Genomic DNA, 19412 nt, shown 5'->3' with positions numbered 1-19412 from the left:
GTTACTGTACAGATGATGTTTCAGGATGCATGATTTAATATCAGTGGTTCATATCAGTTATCATTAGGTTGCATACTATGAACAGAACTCAGATGTCATCTAATCATGTTACTAACAAAAGATGAACCAAAACCCAAATGACTGAATAAATAACTCAAATATAAAATATTTGACCTGAGTTGTGGAAACAGCTGGTCAATCGTGTGGATGTCACACTTTGCTTCTTCACCTGCGTGCTTAAGTTGCAGTACCAGCAGGGGGCGATCATTTATTTAAAGCCAACAAGTCACTACTTACCAAGGTGTGGGCTATTCTACAAAGGGCTATTCTAAAGAATGAAGTACTTTCAAGGGTCCTTCTATGCCAGGTAAGATTAAGCTAGATGGTTGATATGTATTTACATATAAATGTATTAGTAATGTTTCCTTAAAGGTTTGCCCATGACTGTTTTCATGTTGGCTTTAAATAAATTATTGCCGTCTTCTGTTACTGCAAGGTATTGCAACTTAAGCATGTCTGTAAGTTCTCAGTCATCCAGGTCATGGTAGTCTAAGGAGCTTATGGTTGATGTTTCTTGAAGTAGTTTTCACCTTATATCCGAGAAGCTTCATCAAGTCAAAAGCCAAACGATGGAGAGACACAGGTACGAATTAAAGTTTGTTTTAGAACTGAAGAACCAGAGGTGAAATGCCTTTAAGAAATTTAAAGAAGTCAATTTGCTTTCTTTCCAAGCTCCTTAGGTAAGTTAAGCATGCGTATCCATATCACGTCTGGAGAGGCAAAGCGTGACATCCACATGATAGCCCAGCGGGTCTATTACATCCTTTTCCGTGATACTGGGTTGAGGTACAACTGCAAATACTCCTGTGCTGCGTCCCAGGTGAAGCAGAATGAATTTAATGTCTTTAAGGTATTGTTTTTAGCATAGCCTAGTTTGGGCTCTGCATAGACGCCTCAAAAATGTAACCTATTTCCAGTACATGCGTGCTGGTGATGCTCAGGGCAGAACAGTTCAACCTCGGACCGTGAATATACCAAATCCATCTGTGATGTTTCCGCTTTTATGAGCCACACAGTCATGTCTGATCTTTTTCTTTTTTTTCCATGTCAGGGTGGAGCTGTATAATAAGCAGGGGTTCTCTGTGAACTGCTGACTTGCACCATGTCAGTTCTGCTGAATAAAAATAAAGCTTTAGATAATCAATTATAGAAAGAACTTAATTTTGCAGTGAGTTAAGCAAAAGGAAATGAGAATTTTAGGATTAAAAATGTAGTTTAAAAGACTATTGAAAATCATGATCCTAAGAAAAGGGTTTTGAAGCAAAATGAACTGAATCATATGAAAAACGCAAGAATTCAAGACTTTAGCCTAGCAATGATATTCTCCTTCAAACGCAGGGATTATGTAACTGTGTTCGTTTGTTTGCATGTTTTTAAGGAATCTAGCATCCAGTTTTCAAGGTCTTGTGTTCAAATTTTGTGTAATGGTAGATACGTATAACAGCTTGAGCTGCTTTAATTTTGGTGAAAATCAGGTCAAGATCACACCAAATGTGAAATCAGTGACCCTGATTGTTAGCACGCTGATGTCATCATATCATAATAAAAACAGGCTGAGGTCAGCATGTCATAATGAAACATCATAAAAAGTTTTAGTACAGCCGTTGCTCTTCAGGGTTAGTTACACCGTCTGAGTGCTCTTGTTTGGTATTTGAAATGTTGCGCGGGACATTTTATTGGCGCATTTTGAGCAGCTTAGTCCCAGCTGTTTGAGTATTGTTGCTGAATATGTCCATCCCATTATAACCACAGTGTATCCATGGCTGCTTCCATTAGGATAATGCACCTCAAAGCTCAAAATAAATTGCAAACTGGTTTGAAAGTAACAGCAAGTCCAGTGTACATAGATGGCTTCCAGAGTCACCAGATCTCAATAGAGCATCTTTGGGATGTAGTGAAATGGGAGCTTTGGATCATGCATGCATGACAGGCAGGAACTGTGTGATGCTATCATGTTAGCATGAATCAAAATCTCTGAAGAATGTTTCCAGCACCTTGTTGAATCTATGCCAGAAATAACTAAGGCAGTAATGAAGGCAAACGTCTGCCCAACCCAGTAATAGTACACCACCACCACCAGTAGTAAGAACACAATGATACCTGTGGATGATATCCCAAATCTTTAGTCCATCATCCCTGTAGTAGAAGTTTGGCACAGCCTCCAGGCCACGTTCAGCAATGTCATCTGGCATACAGAGGGAGCTGTAGGTCATTGAGGACACTGACCTCTGCAGGATGGTAAACATGCCCTCTCCACCCAATACTACAAACTAGAGAACGGGCAGCTCACGGTTAGAGACAAATGTTGTACATAACACTGAAAATGAAACAATTCTTTAGTGTGCTGGTCATCGCATAAAATGTTAATGTTTTTACTGCTTACCTGAGTGAAACTGCCAGTCTCAGATATGAGACGACTTCGAGCTAAGAGGTTGACATGCGGTGAGTAGCGTGTGTGAGGTTTGAGAAGCTGAGGGGAAGAGGAAACGACATTAGCAAGACGATCATTTAATATATTGTTTGTACACTTTTTTATATAGTGAAGAAATTCATAGGTGGTATTAATATGCCATCCGTTATGGACAAATGCTTTCCACACCATTGAAATGAATGGTATAGCAAACGTCAGTTACCTTGTACAGAGGATGCACCATGGGCACGTTTCAATCTACGTGTCAGACTCTGCAACCTGGAAATCACTATGGGATGATTTTTTCCACAAGGCTAAAGCTCGGGCAGAAGGAAGGGTGTATTATTAAATTAAAGCTTACTGTCTGAATTACCTGAATAGCAATTGGCATTAGCTTATCATCAGGATCTTTGTGGAGCAGGACGAGAGGAGCCACCACCAAGTACTGCTTCTTCCCGTTGATGGTGTTTGCTTTTACTCCATCCAGACGCTTGTAGTCACACAGGAATATGTTCCCTTTCTGTTTGAAAGTTCAGGATATTGTAGAAATCTGAATATAATATCTGCTCATGTAAAAGTGAATTTATTGAAAAGATCTAACTGTGTGCTGGTGTAGTTCTTCTTCCCACCAGCAAGAGTCGCTACAGTTCTTTCATGCCAAGATTTGTTTGTTATTAGCTGTAGAGTTAGTAATGCAGCACACTTTGAGAAAAGACTGACTCAGCATGTTGTTCAGATAAACATCTGCATCCGTCCTCTTCGTTGTTTTACAGAAAGCATCGCTTGTAAGTATTTAAGTTGAACAAGAGTTAATGCAACTATATTGGCTATTATTTATGCACTTTTATGGTTAAAGGTGTACTGTATTCAGATTTACTTTCTTTCCAATGTTAGCTAGTTTAGCCAACTGATTTGCATTATCGTGTGAATATATAGGCTGAATATTGCTTATTTCTTCTGTTTGTAGTTTCACTCTGTTGATAATTGAAGGCAGCGTCAATAAAAGGGACGATACACCTGTCAGTTGTCGAGGAGTTTATCTATCTGCATAACTGTATCCAGTGTAGCAGTGAGGGCAGAATAGTGAAAAAGCGTCCTTCTACAAGACAACCTTTGGATGTTACGTCAACTCAGCTACATCAACCATGTCTTAAGCAAGACAAGATAAAGCATCATCTGTCCGTTCAGAGAAATCATATGGGTCAAAAGGTACAAGTAGGTCATCTGCCAGTATGGCCGCCCTAAACGCTCGAGCCAAAGCTGAAGCAGCACGCAAAAGAGCTGAATACGCTAAAAAGGAAATCGAAATGCAAGTTAAGAAAGCAGAGCTTAAAGTAGAGGAAACACGACTAGAGGCCACATTACAAGCCCTCCAACAAGAACGTGACGCGGAAGCGGCACACGCCGAAGCAATAGTTTTTGAAACAGCAGTCAATGATCTTGAAGAAGAACAGATCTTGAAGAAGAAGATGGCGCCGGTGAGGTCGGCTGCCGTCACGACTGCTCCGACCACTTTTTCTTTGTCTTTGTTTTTTAAGTTAGTTTTCAGCGTTTCTAAATCGGCAAAATCATCACCATTGGGTACATTAGGTATGACAGTGACACTCTTGTTTCTATTGGTATACAATGTACTCACAATTCGAAGTTTTTAACTCCAGATCCGAGCTGGCCGAGTGAGATCTCGAGGGAGAACAAAGGGAAACGGCGGCGGCCTAGAGGGAAGCGAACCGGCGTCAGGAACAGGCTGAGAGCTCGTGCACACCGCACACCTCTGCCTAGCATCCTGCTCGCCAACGTCCAGTCACTGGAGAACAAGCTTGACGACCTCAGGGCCAGGATAAAGTTCCAGAGAGACATTCGGGACTGCAATCTCCTCTGCTTCACCGAGACATGGCTGAACCCAGCGGTGCCGGACCACGCCATCCAGCCGGCCGAGTTCTTCTCGGTTCACCGCATGGACAGGACACGGGACTCGGGGAAGTCAAGGGGAGGCGGCGTGTGTTTAATGGTGAACAACAACTGGTGCAACAGTGCGAACGTTGTTCCTCTCACACGCTCCTGCACACCAAATCTGGAACTACTGTCCATCATGTGTCGTCCTTTTTATCTACCTCGGGAATTTACATCGGTCATTGTAAGTGCCGTTTATATTCCACCACAAGCGGACACGGTCACCGCCTTATGCGAGCTGCATGAGGCACTCACACAGCACCAGACACAACACCGGGACGCTGCGCTTATTGTGACGGGGGACTTTAATAGCACCAACCTCAAACGCGCAGCGCCGAACTTTTATCAACACATCACCTGCCCCACCAGGGGTGAAAGGACACTGGACCACTGCTACACTACGGTCAAGGACGGCTACAAGGCACAATCCCGCCCCCCGTTTGGCAAATCTGATCACGCCGCCATCTTCCTCATGCCAAAATACAAACAAAGGCTGAAACAGGAAGTTCCGGTTCAGAGGAAGGTCGCACGCTGGACGGATCAATCGGTGGCCGCGTTACAGGACGCACTCGATGACGCAGACTGGGGCATGTTCAGAAACAGCTCCGACAATGACGTCAACGTGTTTACGGAAGCGGTTGTGGGATTCATCGGGAAACTAGCGGATGATACCGTGGAGACAAAGACTATCACAACGTTTCCCAACCAGAAGCCGTGGGTGGATAAAACCATCCGCGACACTCTGAGATCCCGCACCGCTGCCTACAACACGGGACTCATGACGGGGGACATGGACCCGTACAAAGCCGCGTCATATAACGTGCGGAGGGCGGTGAAAGAGGCGAAGCAGCGCTACGGGAGGAAACTAGAGTCACAACTCCAACAGAGTGACTCTAGGAGCCTGTGGCGGGGACTAAGGACAATAACGGACTATAAAGCACCAACAACCGGTATGACGAACGCGGCCGTGACTTTGGCAGACGAGCTGAACACTTTCTATGCTCGCTTCGAGGCTGCAGCTAAGGTCTCCAACAATGCTAGTGTTAGCGGCGCTAACGGCTGCAGACAGGAAGATACTGCCAGCACCGGAAACGTGCTCGTCATCTCCGAGCATGAAGTAAGGAGAGCCTTCAAGAGAGTGAACACCAGGAAAGCAGCAGGACCAGACGGCATCCCAGGTCGTATCCTAAGAGACTGCGCATACCAGCTAGCTCCTGTGTTCACTGAGATATTCAACATCTCTCTATCTCAGTCGGTGATCCCCACATGCTTCAAAGAGTCCATCATTGTTCCTGTCCCGAAGAAACCCCACCCTGCTTCTCTCAATGACTATCGCCCTGTAGCCCTCACCTCAGTAGTGATGAAGTGCTTTGAACGCCTGGTCAGAGACTTCATCATTTCTTCACTACCAGACACACTGGACCCACTACAGTTCGCTTACCGTCCAAATCGTTCCACAGACGATGCCATCTCTCATCTCCTCCACACATCACTCACTCACTTGGACACTAGAAGGGGGAATTATGTTAAAATGCTCTTCATAGACTACAGCTCTGCATTTAATACCATAATTCCCTCCACACTCACCACCAAGCTGGAGCATCTGGGACTCAGCTCATCTATGTGTCAGTGGATCTCCAACTTCCTAACTGGCAGACCACAGGCAGTAAGGATGGGCGGACATGTCTCAGCCTCCACCACTCTCAGCACTGGAGCCCCCCAGGGGTGTGTTCTGAGCCCCCTGCTGTACTCTTTGTACACATATGACTGTGTGGCCACTACCAGCTCCACCACCATCATCAAGTTTGCTGACGACACCGTCGTGGTGGGCCTGATCTCTGATAACAACGAGACGGCCTACGTGAAGGAGATTAGGAATCTGGAGAACTGGTGCCAGAGGAACAACCTCCTTCTAAACGTCAGTAAGACAAAGGAGCTGATAGTGGACTTCAGCACTAAGCAGGAGAGGAACTACCAGACCCCCGTCATCAACGAGTGCCCAGTGGAGAGAGTGGACAGCTTCAAATACCTCGGAGTTCACATCACGCAGGACCTGTCATGGTCCTGTCACATCAACACCGTGGTGAAAAAGGCCCGACAGCGTCTCTACCACCTCAGACGCTTGAGAGACTTCCAACTGCCCTCCAAGGTGCTCAGGAACTTTTACTCGTGCACCATAGAGAGCATCCTGGCGGGAAACATCTTAACCTGGTTCGGGAACAGCACCATGCAGGACAGACGAGCTCTACAGAGGGTTGTGCGGTCAGCTGAGCGCACCATCCGCTCCGAGCTCCCTGACCTGCACTCAATCTACAGCAGGCGGTGCTGGACCAAGGCCAGGAAGATCGTGAAGGACCTCAGCCATCCCAACAACAGACTGTTCTCTCTGTTGAGGTCAGGAAAGCGATTCCGCTCCCTGAAGACCAACACAGAGAGACTGAGGAGGAGCTTCTTCCCGCAGGCGATACGGTCTCTCAATCACACCACCACACAGTACTGACCCACACATGTGGTTCTTACACACACACTGGACTTTCTGGACTTTGTTTTTGCACAACACTGGTCACTATATTCTTCATTTCCAGTTAATACTTGTACAGCTGCTGTTATTGTGTATATATTTATTTATATTTAGATTTCTTCATACATTCTTATATAGTTCTATATTGTGTATTGTGTATTTTGTTGTACAGTTATTTTATTTTCAACTTTAATTTATATATTTTATCTTATTCTTCCCAGTTAAATTTACCCTTCATTCTAATTTGTGTTGTACAGTTATTTCATTTTTAACCTTAATTTATATTTTATTCCTTCCTAGTTAAATTTACCCTTTTTAATTTTTCATATTTTTTATATATCTTATTCATAGCCTTTCCTTTTTTGTTTTCTTTAGGTCACGAGCAGTTGTCCAAGCATTTCACTACATATCGTACTGTGTATGACTGTGTACGTGACAAATAAAATTTGAATTTGAATTTGAATTTGAACACGTGAGTGTACCTCAAAGGGTTGACACTTTGGAACGCACCTTTAACTATGTGAAAGACCAGCTCATCATCAAAGACAGCACAAGCCCAATTGGCCATACCGAGTATAATTCAATGCCTGCACCAAATGTCACATTCCTCACGCCAAAACAAGAGCCAACCAGGTCGGACACCTTAAAGGAATATGTCCTTCAACCTCTGAGTACTGACAAAGGAGAAAACGTTTCCCAGTCTCCGAAATTAATGCAGAAAATGTCACCAGGTACTTCACCGAGATTTGAACATAAGGTGAGAATGCAACAAGGAAACATTTCTGACATAGCCAGGTTTCTGGCAAGACGCGACTTACTCACCGGTGGCCTCCGAAGGTTCAGTGACAAGGCAGGAGATTACTGGGGATGGAAATCTTCGTTTGAGAATGCAATTTGTGACTTAAACCTAACGGCCAGTGAGGAACTGGATTTGCTGATTAAATGGCTTGGCACAGAATCAGTGCAATATGCATATCGTTTAAGAGCTGTGCATATTAACAATCCCTCTGAAGGACTTGCTAAGGTGTGGGAAAGATTAAATGAGTGCTACGGCTCCCCCGAAGCTATAGAGAACGCACTGCTCGACAGATTGGACCGTTTCCCAAAAATCTCATACAAAGATCCACAACTGTTGAGAGAACTACAGGACCTGCTCCTAGAAATAGATGCCGCAAAGAGTGAAGGTTACATTCCAGGTCTACTCTACCTCGATACAGCGAGAGGCATTAATCCAGTGGTGGAAAAACTCCCCTATGCTATGCAAGAAAAATGGATGAACTATGGTTCTAAATACAAAGAGGACCATTGCGTGTCATTTTCCACCATTCGCTGCATTTGTGGCCTTCATCAGTAGAGAAGCAAAAATGCGCAACGACCCCAGCTTCAGGCAGTCTGTGCCGCCTCCTCCTGCCCTTTCAAAGACGAATAAACTTTATGAAAAACACGCTAAAAGAGAACCTATCTCAGTCATCAGAACCGAAGTTGTCAGTACGGAGCCGAAATCAACTCCTACAAACATTGAGGACCCAAATAAGGAATGTCCTATCCACAAAAGACCTCATGCTCTCAAAAAATGCAGAGCATTCAGGGAAATGCCACTGGAGGAGCGAAAGGCCTATCTCAAGAAAAACATGATATGCTTCAGATGCTGTGCTTCTACAAACCACCAGGCAAAGACATGTAAGTCAGAAATACATTGTACAGAATGTGATTCAAAATTACACATTACAGCTCTTCATCCGGGACTGGCATCAACGACTACTGCGACAGCTACTATTGCAGAGCCGGTAACAGTTGACGGCGGGGAGCGCAATGCAGCACGGCCCACAGCTATCTCGACATGCACACAAGTATGTGGAAGTGAATTTGAAAGTCACTCATGTGCCAAGATCTGCCTTGTGTTCATTTACCCAAAGAACTCACCTGAAAAGAAACTTAAGGCCTATGCCATCCTAGACGACCAAAGCAACAGGTCACTCGCAAAATCATCGGTTTTTGACACATTTGGCATCACAAGAAACTCATTTCCATATAAATTGAGAACCTGTGCTGGATTGGAGGAAGTGACAGGGAGGAGAGCTTTTAACTTCATTGTGGAATCGGCAGATTGCACGTCACGTCTTGAGCTCCAGACACTTATCGAGTGTGATATGCTACCCGACAATCGCAGTGAGATTCCCACAGCTGAAGCTGCTCGAAACCACACCCACCTTCAGGAAATCGCAACCGAAATCCCGGCTCTCGACCAGAGTGCTCAGATCCTGCTGCTCATTGGAAGGGACGTTATTCAAGCACACAAAGTTCTCGACCAGCGCAATGGACCTCCAAATGCACCATTTGCACAGAAACTAGCTCTTGGATGGGTGATCATTGGCAACGTTTGCCTGGGTGGAGCTCACAAACCCGTGCGTGCTAACATTTTCAAAACGAACATCTTAGACAATGGTCGTCCAAGTCACTTCCTTCCATGCAAAAATGCCATTCAGGTAAAGGAAAGTTTCAACTCGCAAGGCTACAACAAGGTCAACACCCCAATGCGAAGAAAGCACTCTTCGATTGGAGAAACAGTTTTCAAACAAACAAGTTTGGACGAGAGCCTCGGCTACTCACAGGAGGAAAGGGCCTTTTTACAGATAATGGATAAGGAAGTCTACCAGGACAGTGCTAACAGTTGGGTCGCGCCACTACCTTTTCGTTCACCCAGGCCACGGCTGCCGAACAATAAGCGGCAGGCTATGCAACGCCTTACATCGGTACGCCACATGCTGAACAAACGCCCTCAGGTAAAAGGTCAGTTTACAGACTTTATGCAAACTTTGTTTGACAATGGCCATGCTGAGATAGCGCCACCACTCACTAAAGAAGAAGAGTGCTGGTACCTCCCCTTCTTCGGCGTGTACCACCCGCGCAAACCGGAACAAATACGCATTGTCTTCGACTCAAGCGCACAACACAATGGAGTATCCCTCAACGATGTTCTTCTTACTGGGCCCAACCTCAACAATAGCTTGTTGGGTGTGTTGATGCGACTCCGTGAAGAAAAGGTGGCAGTCACAGCCGATATCAAACAAATGTTCCATTGCTTCGTGGTCAGGGAGGACCACCGGAACTTTTTGAGATTCCTCTGGCACCAAAACAATGACATGGATCAACCGATCGTGGAATACAGAATGACTGTACATGTCTTTGGCAACAGCCCGTCGCCCGCGGTTGCAACTTACGGACTCAGAAGGGCATCAGAGGACCGAGACAAGCAAGACATCACTACACAACATCTGGTGGAACGACATTTTTACGTAGATGATTGTCTTGCCTCCTTCCAATCAAGTACTGATGCCATTGTTGTTATGCAAAACGCTCAAGACACTATGGCTTCATCTAATCTGAGGCTACACAAGATTGCATCCAATGATGTGGACGTAATGAAAGCATTCCACAAAAACGATCTAGCCAAAGGTCTAAAAGACCTCGACTTAGGAGCTGACATTCCACCTATGCAAAGAAGCCTTGGAATAAGCTGGGACATTGCAACAGACAAATTCACGTTTCAAGCGTCCACTGCTGAGAAGCCCTATACCCGCAGAGGGGTACTTTCAGTTGTCAACAGTCTGTTTGACCCTCTCGGGTTTGCAGCTCCGGTCAGCATCAAAGGCAGAGCTCTCCTTAGAGAACTTTCCACAGACATATGTCAATGGGATGATCCACTCCCAGAAAAGTTGCTCCAAGAGTGGAGTGCATGGAAAGAGTCCCTGAAACTTCTCGAAGAAGTCAGAATACCGAGAATGTACACCTCTATATCCTTCAATGGTGCAGAAAAAAGGGAGCTCTGTATATTCTGTGACGCGTCTACAAAAGCTATCGCTGCAGTAGCCTATGTCAAGCTAACAGACTCAGAAGGCAACAATGAACTGGGATTCATGTTTGGCAAAGCAAAACTCGCACCGCAGCAAGAAATAACAATCCCCAGGCTCGAGCTATGTGCAGCTGTTCTTGCTGTCGAGATTGCTGACATTATCACAGAGGAAATTGATGTTCCCTTCCATTCTACAAGATTTTTCACAGACAGCAGAGTGGTACTTGGATACATACAGAATGAATCCAGACGATTCTACGTCTATGTATGCAATCGCGTACAGAGGATTCGAAAATCGTCCAACTCAGAGCAGTGGAACTATGTTCCAACAGAGCTTAACCCAGCCGACATAGCTTCAAGATCAATCCCAGCTAGTGCACTCTCATCAAGCACATGGCTCAAAGGACCAGATTACCTACTGAGAGCAACTCCTGAAGTGACTAAACATACCTTTGAACTAGTCAATCCTGAATCAGATCCTGAGATCCGTCCAACAGTGACATCACTTTCAACCAATGTCGTGGCTTCTTTCCTCGAAACGAGACGATTTGCGTCTTTCTCTACTTGGGGGTCACTGTTGAGAGCAATAGCAAGGCTCATTCATATTGCAAGGTGTTACAGGAATAGCACTCCCCCAAAAGGGTGTCATGGCTGGCATATCTGCAAAAGTCTTAGTCCAGAAGATTACAGTAAGGCAAAGAGCGTTGTTCTGAGTGGTCTTCAACACGAGGTTTACCCTGACATCTTCACATGTCTTCAAGCCCAAAAAGACATTCCAAAACAGAGCCTTCTCAGAAAACTCTCTCCTTTCAAAGACAATGCAGACTGTCTCAGGGTTGGTGGTCGCCTTTCACAAGCCAGCATGGAAAGCGACGAAGCACACCCCATTATCATCCCAGGCAACCACCATTTAACTACTTTACTAATCCGACACTACCACCAACAGGTGCAGCACCAGGGGCGCCATTTCACAGAGGGAGCCATGAGATCCGCTGGCTTCTGGATTGTTGGTGGGAAACGGAGCATCAGTTCAGTCATCCACCACTGTGTAATTTGCCGCAAGCTCAGGTGGAACACAGAAACGCAAAAAATGTCAGACTTACCCATCGATCGTGTGACAGTCTGCCCCCCGTTCACTTACGTCGGAGTTGACGTCTTTGGACCGTGGACAATAAGCTCTCGGAGAACAAGAGGAGGCCTTGCTAGCAGTAAACGCTGGGCCGTCATCTTCACCTGCTTGGGCATCAGGGCCATTCATGTTGAGGTCATCGAGACGATGGAGTCGTCTAGTCTTATCAATGCTCTGAGACGATTCATCTCTATCCGAGGACCAGTAAAGCAGCTGAGGTCCGACTGTGGGACCAACTTTCTGGGAGCGTGCAAGGAGCTCGGAATAACTTCAAAACACTGCGGCAACCAGGAAATTCAAGACTTTTTATCCAAGAATGAATGCACATGGATCTTCAACCCTCCTCATAGTTCTCATATGGGAGGAAGTTGGGAGCGCATGATCGGCATCGTGAAGCGCATACTGGACTCTATGCTAACTGTCAACTCAGTTCGCCTGTTGACCCATGAGGTTCTCGTTACCCTTCTAGCAGAGGTAACCGCTATTGTAAACTCTCGACCGCTACTACCAGTCTCATCAGATCCAGATTGCCCCCTTCTTCTTACGCCTGCTACCCTCCTTACGCAGAAAACTGGATTACCACCTACACCACCCGGACACTTTGACAATAAAGATATGTTCGGACGCCAATGGAGACAAGTGCAACATCTTTCAAATGTCTTCTGGCACCGTTGGAAAACACAGTACCTGCCGACACTCCAAGAGCGAAGAAAATGGCAATCTGTGAGTCAAAACCTTCAAAAGGGAGATCTAGTTCTTCTAAAGGACAGTCGAGCTAAAAGAAACCACTGGCCCATGGGGGTGGTTGTTGAGACCTTTCCTAGCCAAGACGGACATGTCAGAAAGATTGAGGTAAAGGTCACTTCTGGAGGAATATCTAAAACCTTCTTAAGACCAGTGACAGAGACTGTACTCCTGCTGCGAAATACTAATAGAGACATTGATCCTTAAAGATGGTGATGACATCCAATAGATGTCAGACGGGGAGTGTGCTGGTGTAGTTCTTCTTCCCACCAGCAAGAGTCGCTACAGTTCTTTCATGCCAAGATTTGTTTGTTATTAGCTGTAGAGTTAGTAATGCAGCACACTTTGAGAAAAGACTGACTCAGCATGTTGTTCAGATAAACATCTGCATCCATCCTCTTCGTTGTTTTACAGAAAGCATCGCTTGTGAGTATTTAAGTTGAACAAGAGTTAATGCAACTATATTGGCTATTATTTATGCACTTTTATGGTTAAAGGTGTACTGTATTCAGATTTACTTTCTTTCCAATGTTAGCTAGTTTAGCCAACTGATTTGCATTATCGTGTGAATATATAGGCTGAATATTGCTTATTTCTTCTGTTTGTAGTTTCACTCTGTTGATAATTGAAGGCAGCGTCAATAAAAGGGACGATACACCTGTCAGTTGTCGAGGAGTTTATCTATCTGCATAACTGTATCCAGTGTAGCAGTGAGGGCAGAATAAACTGATACAAGAAAAAATTCTTTCTCCTTTTGCATAAGAGACAGTCACCTTCATTTCATCTGCAAGGGTGCACTGGCCATGGGGAAAGACCATGTCATCAGTGACAGGGAAGTTACTGGGCAGGGCTGTACAAAGCTGAATCAACATGGGGTTGACACCATTTAGAAACTGGTAGCCAAAGAAAGCATCCTCTTTCCAGTGTTCATGAACATATTCTGTGAAAAAGAAACAAATTCAATTTCTGACTTCATGTCTTAAATGTTATATCAAATATAAAAAAAGGTAAGACCTTTCTGTAAATGTGTTGATACACATTCTTTACATTTTTAAACACTTATCATTAATGTAAAATAGGGCTTCACATTCTTCCAAGATCAGATTAAAAAACAACAACAAATGAACACATACTGCCATTAGTCATTATGCTAGCAGCTTATTCTAGGAATAATTTTAGAGTAACAGCTAAGTACATATTATTGTTCATACAGTACAAGGACTCCATTATGCTATGATGTTAATTACCTGATATGTCAGTCTTTTTGCAGCACAACACTCGATTGATGCTGTCAATATTATCCCACTTCTTCTTACAGTTATCCAGTCCCTTCAGCTTCAGCTCAGTCAGTCTGAAACAGAAGAGCACATTTATTTAACTTGATTGTGATACTTAATATACTTTTGATAAGTAAAGAGAGACACATGTTTGTTTCTTGTGTATTTGTTCTATAATATTAGAACTTCACCCTGTGGAAGCAGTGAAGAAAAACTGAATTTTTGGTGAAGGAGAACTGAACCTCCTATGGCAGTGACGATGGGTCTTTTGCCTTCATGGAGTGAGGTATTTTCTCTGCATATGCATCTCAGCTGTTGAAACAAAGCAACAGCAGAATAATGAGGATGTTAATTGCAGTAAGACATGATTTTCTCTGCAACATATGCAATAGTTTAATTTTTTTTAAATTAATCCCAGCAGACAAAGAATATGCTGTAATGCTTAATTTTAAGGTTAAATATATTTAAGCTTTAGGTTTAGTATTAGGATATTCAGCTATAACTGGACAGCATTTGTATTCCAGTTTTCAGGAGCTGTAAAGCTAAAATCTGTATAAAATCTGTATAAGCTCAGGTTTCATAAGCTCATGAAACCTGAGAAACTTTTAATGATGAAGATGCATATTTCAGACTTACGGCTCCTCTGACGAAGGATGTAGCCCCTTTCAAGCCCATGAGCCACGTGCGATCACTCTCCCCATCTGTGCCCACCAGCTTAATGAAGACATTGTTAAGAGTAGTGGAATTAAGGCGATCACCAGTGAGCACGGCCACTTCATACTGCACCATTTTTCCTCTTGAATGTGGTCAAATCCTGGTGGGAAGAAGTTATGATCCTATAGCACTGATTTGGAAATGTAAACATTTACAATTGTGGCATCACAATGAAAAGGACAATGGAAAAGAAATTTAAGAGATTATGTTGAACTTTTTATTTTTTTTTTCCACCCATAGTTTCTGACTGAAATCCAGTGAAAAGATCTCTTACCTTTATCAATGACAAGAAGAAGTTCTTCAGAATAATTGCTCTGTATCGCCTCCACAACTTCTCTTTTTATTTATTTAGGCCAGGGGGGGAAGCTATCCCAGATATCCCACTGGGTCAACACACATGAATCAAATGATTAGTTCATTACCAGGCCTCTGGAAAACTTCGAGAAATGTTGAGGAGGTAATTTAGCCATTTAAATCAGCTGTGATGGGTCAAGGACACATCTAAAACCTAAAAAGGCTGTAACATTTTAGGAGTTATATAATAATTAATCAGTTGAAAAAAAGAATAGAAACACAAAGTTTACACATATATATACATATATATACAAATTGTTGATTCAAAGCAGGATGGGTCCATGCTTTCATGTTTACCCACAAGACTCATCAGACTGGTCAACGTTTTTTCAGTTGTCCAGTTTTGGTGAGCTCAAATGTCAAATGTAGTCTCAGATTTAGGACAAAAGTAATAACTCCTGTTGTAGCACATATGCTTATGTATGTATACAGTGGGGCAAAAAAGTATTTAGTCAGCCACCGATTGTGCAAGTTCCCCCACTTAAAATGATGACAGAGGTCAGTAATTTGCACCAGAGGTACACTTCAACTGTGAGAGACAGAATGTGAAAAAAAATCCATGAATTCACATGGTAGGATTTGTAAAGAATTTATTCGTAAATCAGGGTGGAAAATAAGTATTTGGTCACCTCAAACAAGGAAAATCTCTGGCTCTCACAGACCTGTAACGTCTTCTGTAAGAAGCTTTTCTGTCCCCCACTCGTTACCTGTATGAATGGCACCTGTTTGAACTCATCATCTGTATAAAAGACACCTGTCCACAGCCTCAAACAGTCAGACTCCAAACTCCGCCATGGCCAAGACCAAAGAGCTTTCAAAGGACACCAGGAAAAGTATTGTAGACCTGCACCAGACTGGGAAGAGTGAATCTACAATAGGCAAGCAGCTTGGTGTGAAAAAATCACCTGTGGGAGCAATCATCAGAAAATGGAAGACATACAAGACCACTGATAATCTCCCTCGATCTGGGGCTCCACGCAAGATCTCATCCCGTGGGGTCAAAATGATCATGAGAACGGTGAGCAAAGATCCCAGAACCACACGGGGGGACCTGGTGAATGACCTGCAGAGAGCTGGGACCAAAGTAACAAAGGTCACCATCAGTAACACACTACAACGGCAGGGAATCAAATCCCGCAGTGCCAGACGTGTTCTGCTGCTGAAGCCAGTGCATGTCCAGGCCCGTCTGAAGTTTGCCAGAGAGCACATGGATGATACAGCAGAGGATTGGGAGAATGTCATGTGGTCAGATGAAACCAAAGTAGAACTTTTTGGTATAAACTCAACTCGTCGTGTTTGGAGGAAGAAGATTACTGAGTTGCATCCCAAGAACACCATACCTACTGTGAAGCATGGGGGTGGAAACATCATGCTATGGGGCTGTTTTTCTGCCAAGGGGACAGGACGACTGATCCGTGTTGAGGACAGAATGAATGGGGCCATGTATCGTGAGATTTTGAGCCAAAACCTCCTTCCATCAGTGAGAACTTTGAAGATGAAACGAGGTTGGGTCTTCCAACATGACAATGATCCAAAACACACCGCCCGGGCAACAAAGGAGTGGCTCCGTAAGAAGCATTTGAAAGTCCTGGAGTGGCCTAGCCAGTCCCCAGACCTCAACCCCATAGAAAATCTGTGGCGGGAGTTGAAAGTCCGTGTTGCTCGGCGACAGCCCCAAAACATCACTGCTCTCGAGAAGATCTGCATGGAGGAATGGGCCAAAATACCAGCTACTGTGTGTGCAAACCTGGTAAAGACCTATAGTAAACGTTTGACCTCTGTTATTGCCAACAAAGGTTATGTTACAAAGTATTGAGTTGTATTTTTGTTATTGACCAAATACTTATTTTCCACCCTGATTTACGAATAAATTCTTTACAAATCCTACCATGTGAATTCATGGATTTTTTTTTCCACATTCTGTCTCTCACAGTTGAAGTGTACCTCTGGTGCAAATTACTGACCTCTGTCATCATTTTAGGTGGGGGAACTTGCACAATCGGTGGCTGACTAAATACTTTTTTGCCCCACTGTATACATACATAAGCATATGTGCTACAACAGGAGTTATTACTTTTGTCCTAAATCTGAGACTACATTTGACATTTGAGCTCACCAAAACTGGACAACTGAAAAAACGTTGACCAGTCTGATGAGTCTTGTGGGTAAACATGAAAGCATGGACCCATCCTGCTTTGAATCAACAATTTCAGCTGCTGGTTGTGTAACAGTATGGGATATATTTATGGAGAGAAATATGCCTCAAAGTCATTGCAAATGCATACGATATGATCCACAAGCATAAACCAAGATTTATAATTTTGTATAGTGATTTGTTTGTGACTTTTCAGGAATCACAAATGCGTGCTCCAATCCACACACAAATACGAAGCAATTTGGCCACACGTAAAACTATTCTACAAATGTGTATGAATGCCAAGCGTCATGTCTGGAGAAAACCAATGACCCTAAGCACACAGCCAAGATAACAAAGGAGTGGCTTCAAAACCACTCTGTTAATGTCCTTGATTGGCCCAGACAGAGGCCAGACTTGAACCTGATTGGACATTTCTGGGGAGGTCTGAAAATGAATGTACACTGACACTCACAGCTTGGGCGGTTCTGCAAAGAGGAATGGGAGAAACTGCCCACAAATAGGTGGGCAAGCTTGGAGCATCATACTCAAAAAGAGTTGAGTCACTAAAGGAGTGTTTCCCAACCACCTGATTGGTACTCTAAGCAACCAGCCTGAGTAATGGGCAGAACAATTACGTTCTCTTCCACTAGAGGGCATTACAACTTCTTGCTCCAATTAAATGTGTTGCCAACTGCCAGAAAAACAGAAGAAGAAAACACATAGTGATGCCACAATGAAGCACGTAAAAGCAATAGATTAATATTTTAAAACAAAAAGTAGTCAATCTGACCTGGGACCTGGAGAAAATTCTGATCCATATTAAGGCCCTAGCATGAATAGTGGTCAGAAGAAAGCAAAAATGTTATATTAGGGATAAACTGAGCCAATTCCACTATATCTGGTGCATAGGGGAAAATTGTCAATATGCTTTTTGTGACAATTTTGTTTAGTGGTGTGCCGCATGATTTTTCTAATGTGAACTATGTGCCGTGGCTCCAAAAGGTTGGGAAACACTGCACTAAAGCATTGAAATTTTTTTGCATGAATGGGTGTGAATGGGTGTGAATGGGTGAATGAGACGTGTTGTTTAAAGCGCTTTGAGGGTTCAGGCAGAGCAGAAAAGCACTATATAAAAACTAGTCCATCTACCATTTAAATGGACTGTATATTATAAATTACAGCTAATTTATAGCAATTAGAATTAACAATATACAGTGGGGCAAAAAAGTATTTAGTCAGCCACCGATTGTGCAAGTTCCCCCACTTAAAATGATGACAGAGGTCAGTAATTTGCACCAGAGGTACACTTCAACTGTGAGAGACAGAATGTGAAAAAAAAATCCATGAATCCACATGGTAGGATTTGTAAAGAATTTATTCGGAAATTAGGGTGGAAAATAAGTATTTGGTCACCTCAAACAAGGAAAATCTCTGGCTCTCACAGACCTGTAACGTCTTCTGTAAGAAGCTTTTCTGTCCCCCACTCGTTACCTGTATGAATGGCACCTGTTTGAACTCATCATCTGTATAAAAGACACCTGTCCACAGCCTCAAACAGTCAGACTCCAAACTCCGCCATGGCCAAGACCAAAGAGCTTTCGAAGGACACCAGGAAAAGTATTGTAGACCTGCACCAGACTGGGAAGAGTGAATCTACAATAGGCAAGCAGCTTGGTGTGAAAAAAATCAACTGTGGGAGCAATCATCAGAAAATGGAAGACATACAAGACCACTGATAATCTCCCTCGATCTGGGGCTCCACGCAAGATCTCATCCCGTGGGGTCAAAATGATCATGAGAACGGTGAGCAAAGATCCCAGAACCACACGGGGGGACCTGGTGAATGACCTGCAGAGAGCTGGGACCAAAGTAACAAAGGTCACCATCAGTAACACACTACAACGGCAGGGAATCAAATCCCGCAGTGCCAGACGTGTTCCGCTGCTGAAGCCAGTGCATGTCCAGGCCCGTCTGAAGTTTGCCAGAGAGCACATGGATGATACAGCAGAGGATTGGGAGAATGTCATGTGGTCAGATGAAACCAAAGTAGAACTTTTTGGTATAAACTCAACTCGTCGTGTTTGGAGGAAGAAGATTACTGAGTTGCATCCCAAGAACACCATACCTACTGTGAAGCATGGGGGTGGAAACATCATGCTATGGGACTGTTTTTCTGCCAAGGGGACAGGACGACTGATCCGTGTTAAGGACAGAATGAATGGGGCCATGTATCGTGAGATTTTGAGCCAAAACCTCCTTCCAT

The 19412-nt window shown here is 43.9% G+C and overlaps 1 pseudogene; it reads right to left on the bottom strand.

The window, feature by feature from the left end:
• Nucleotides 1–745: 745 nt before the first annotated feature.
• LOC146707664 (arachidonate 12-lipoxygenase, 12R-type-like) lies at nt 746–14733 on the bottom strand (annotated as a pseudogene).
• Nucleotides 14734–19412: the final 4679 nt, after the last annotated feature.

Source organism: Copadichromis virginalis, linkage group LG6 (assembly GCF_057382275.1).
Source record: "Copadichromis virginalis isolate Kocher_CV1m ecotype Utaka linkage group LG6, C_Virginalis_male_GT1.1, whole genome shotgun sequence".
Lineage (NCBI taxonomy): Eukaryota > Metazoa > Chordata > Actinopteri > Cichliformes > Cichlidae > Copadichromis > Copadichromis virginalis.
Note: the sequence above shows the minus strand (reverse complement) of the source record. Positions and strands in the feature narration are given on the sequence as shown.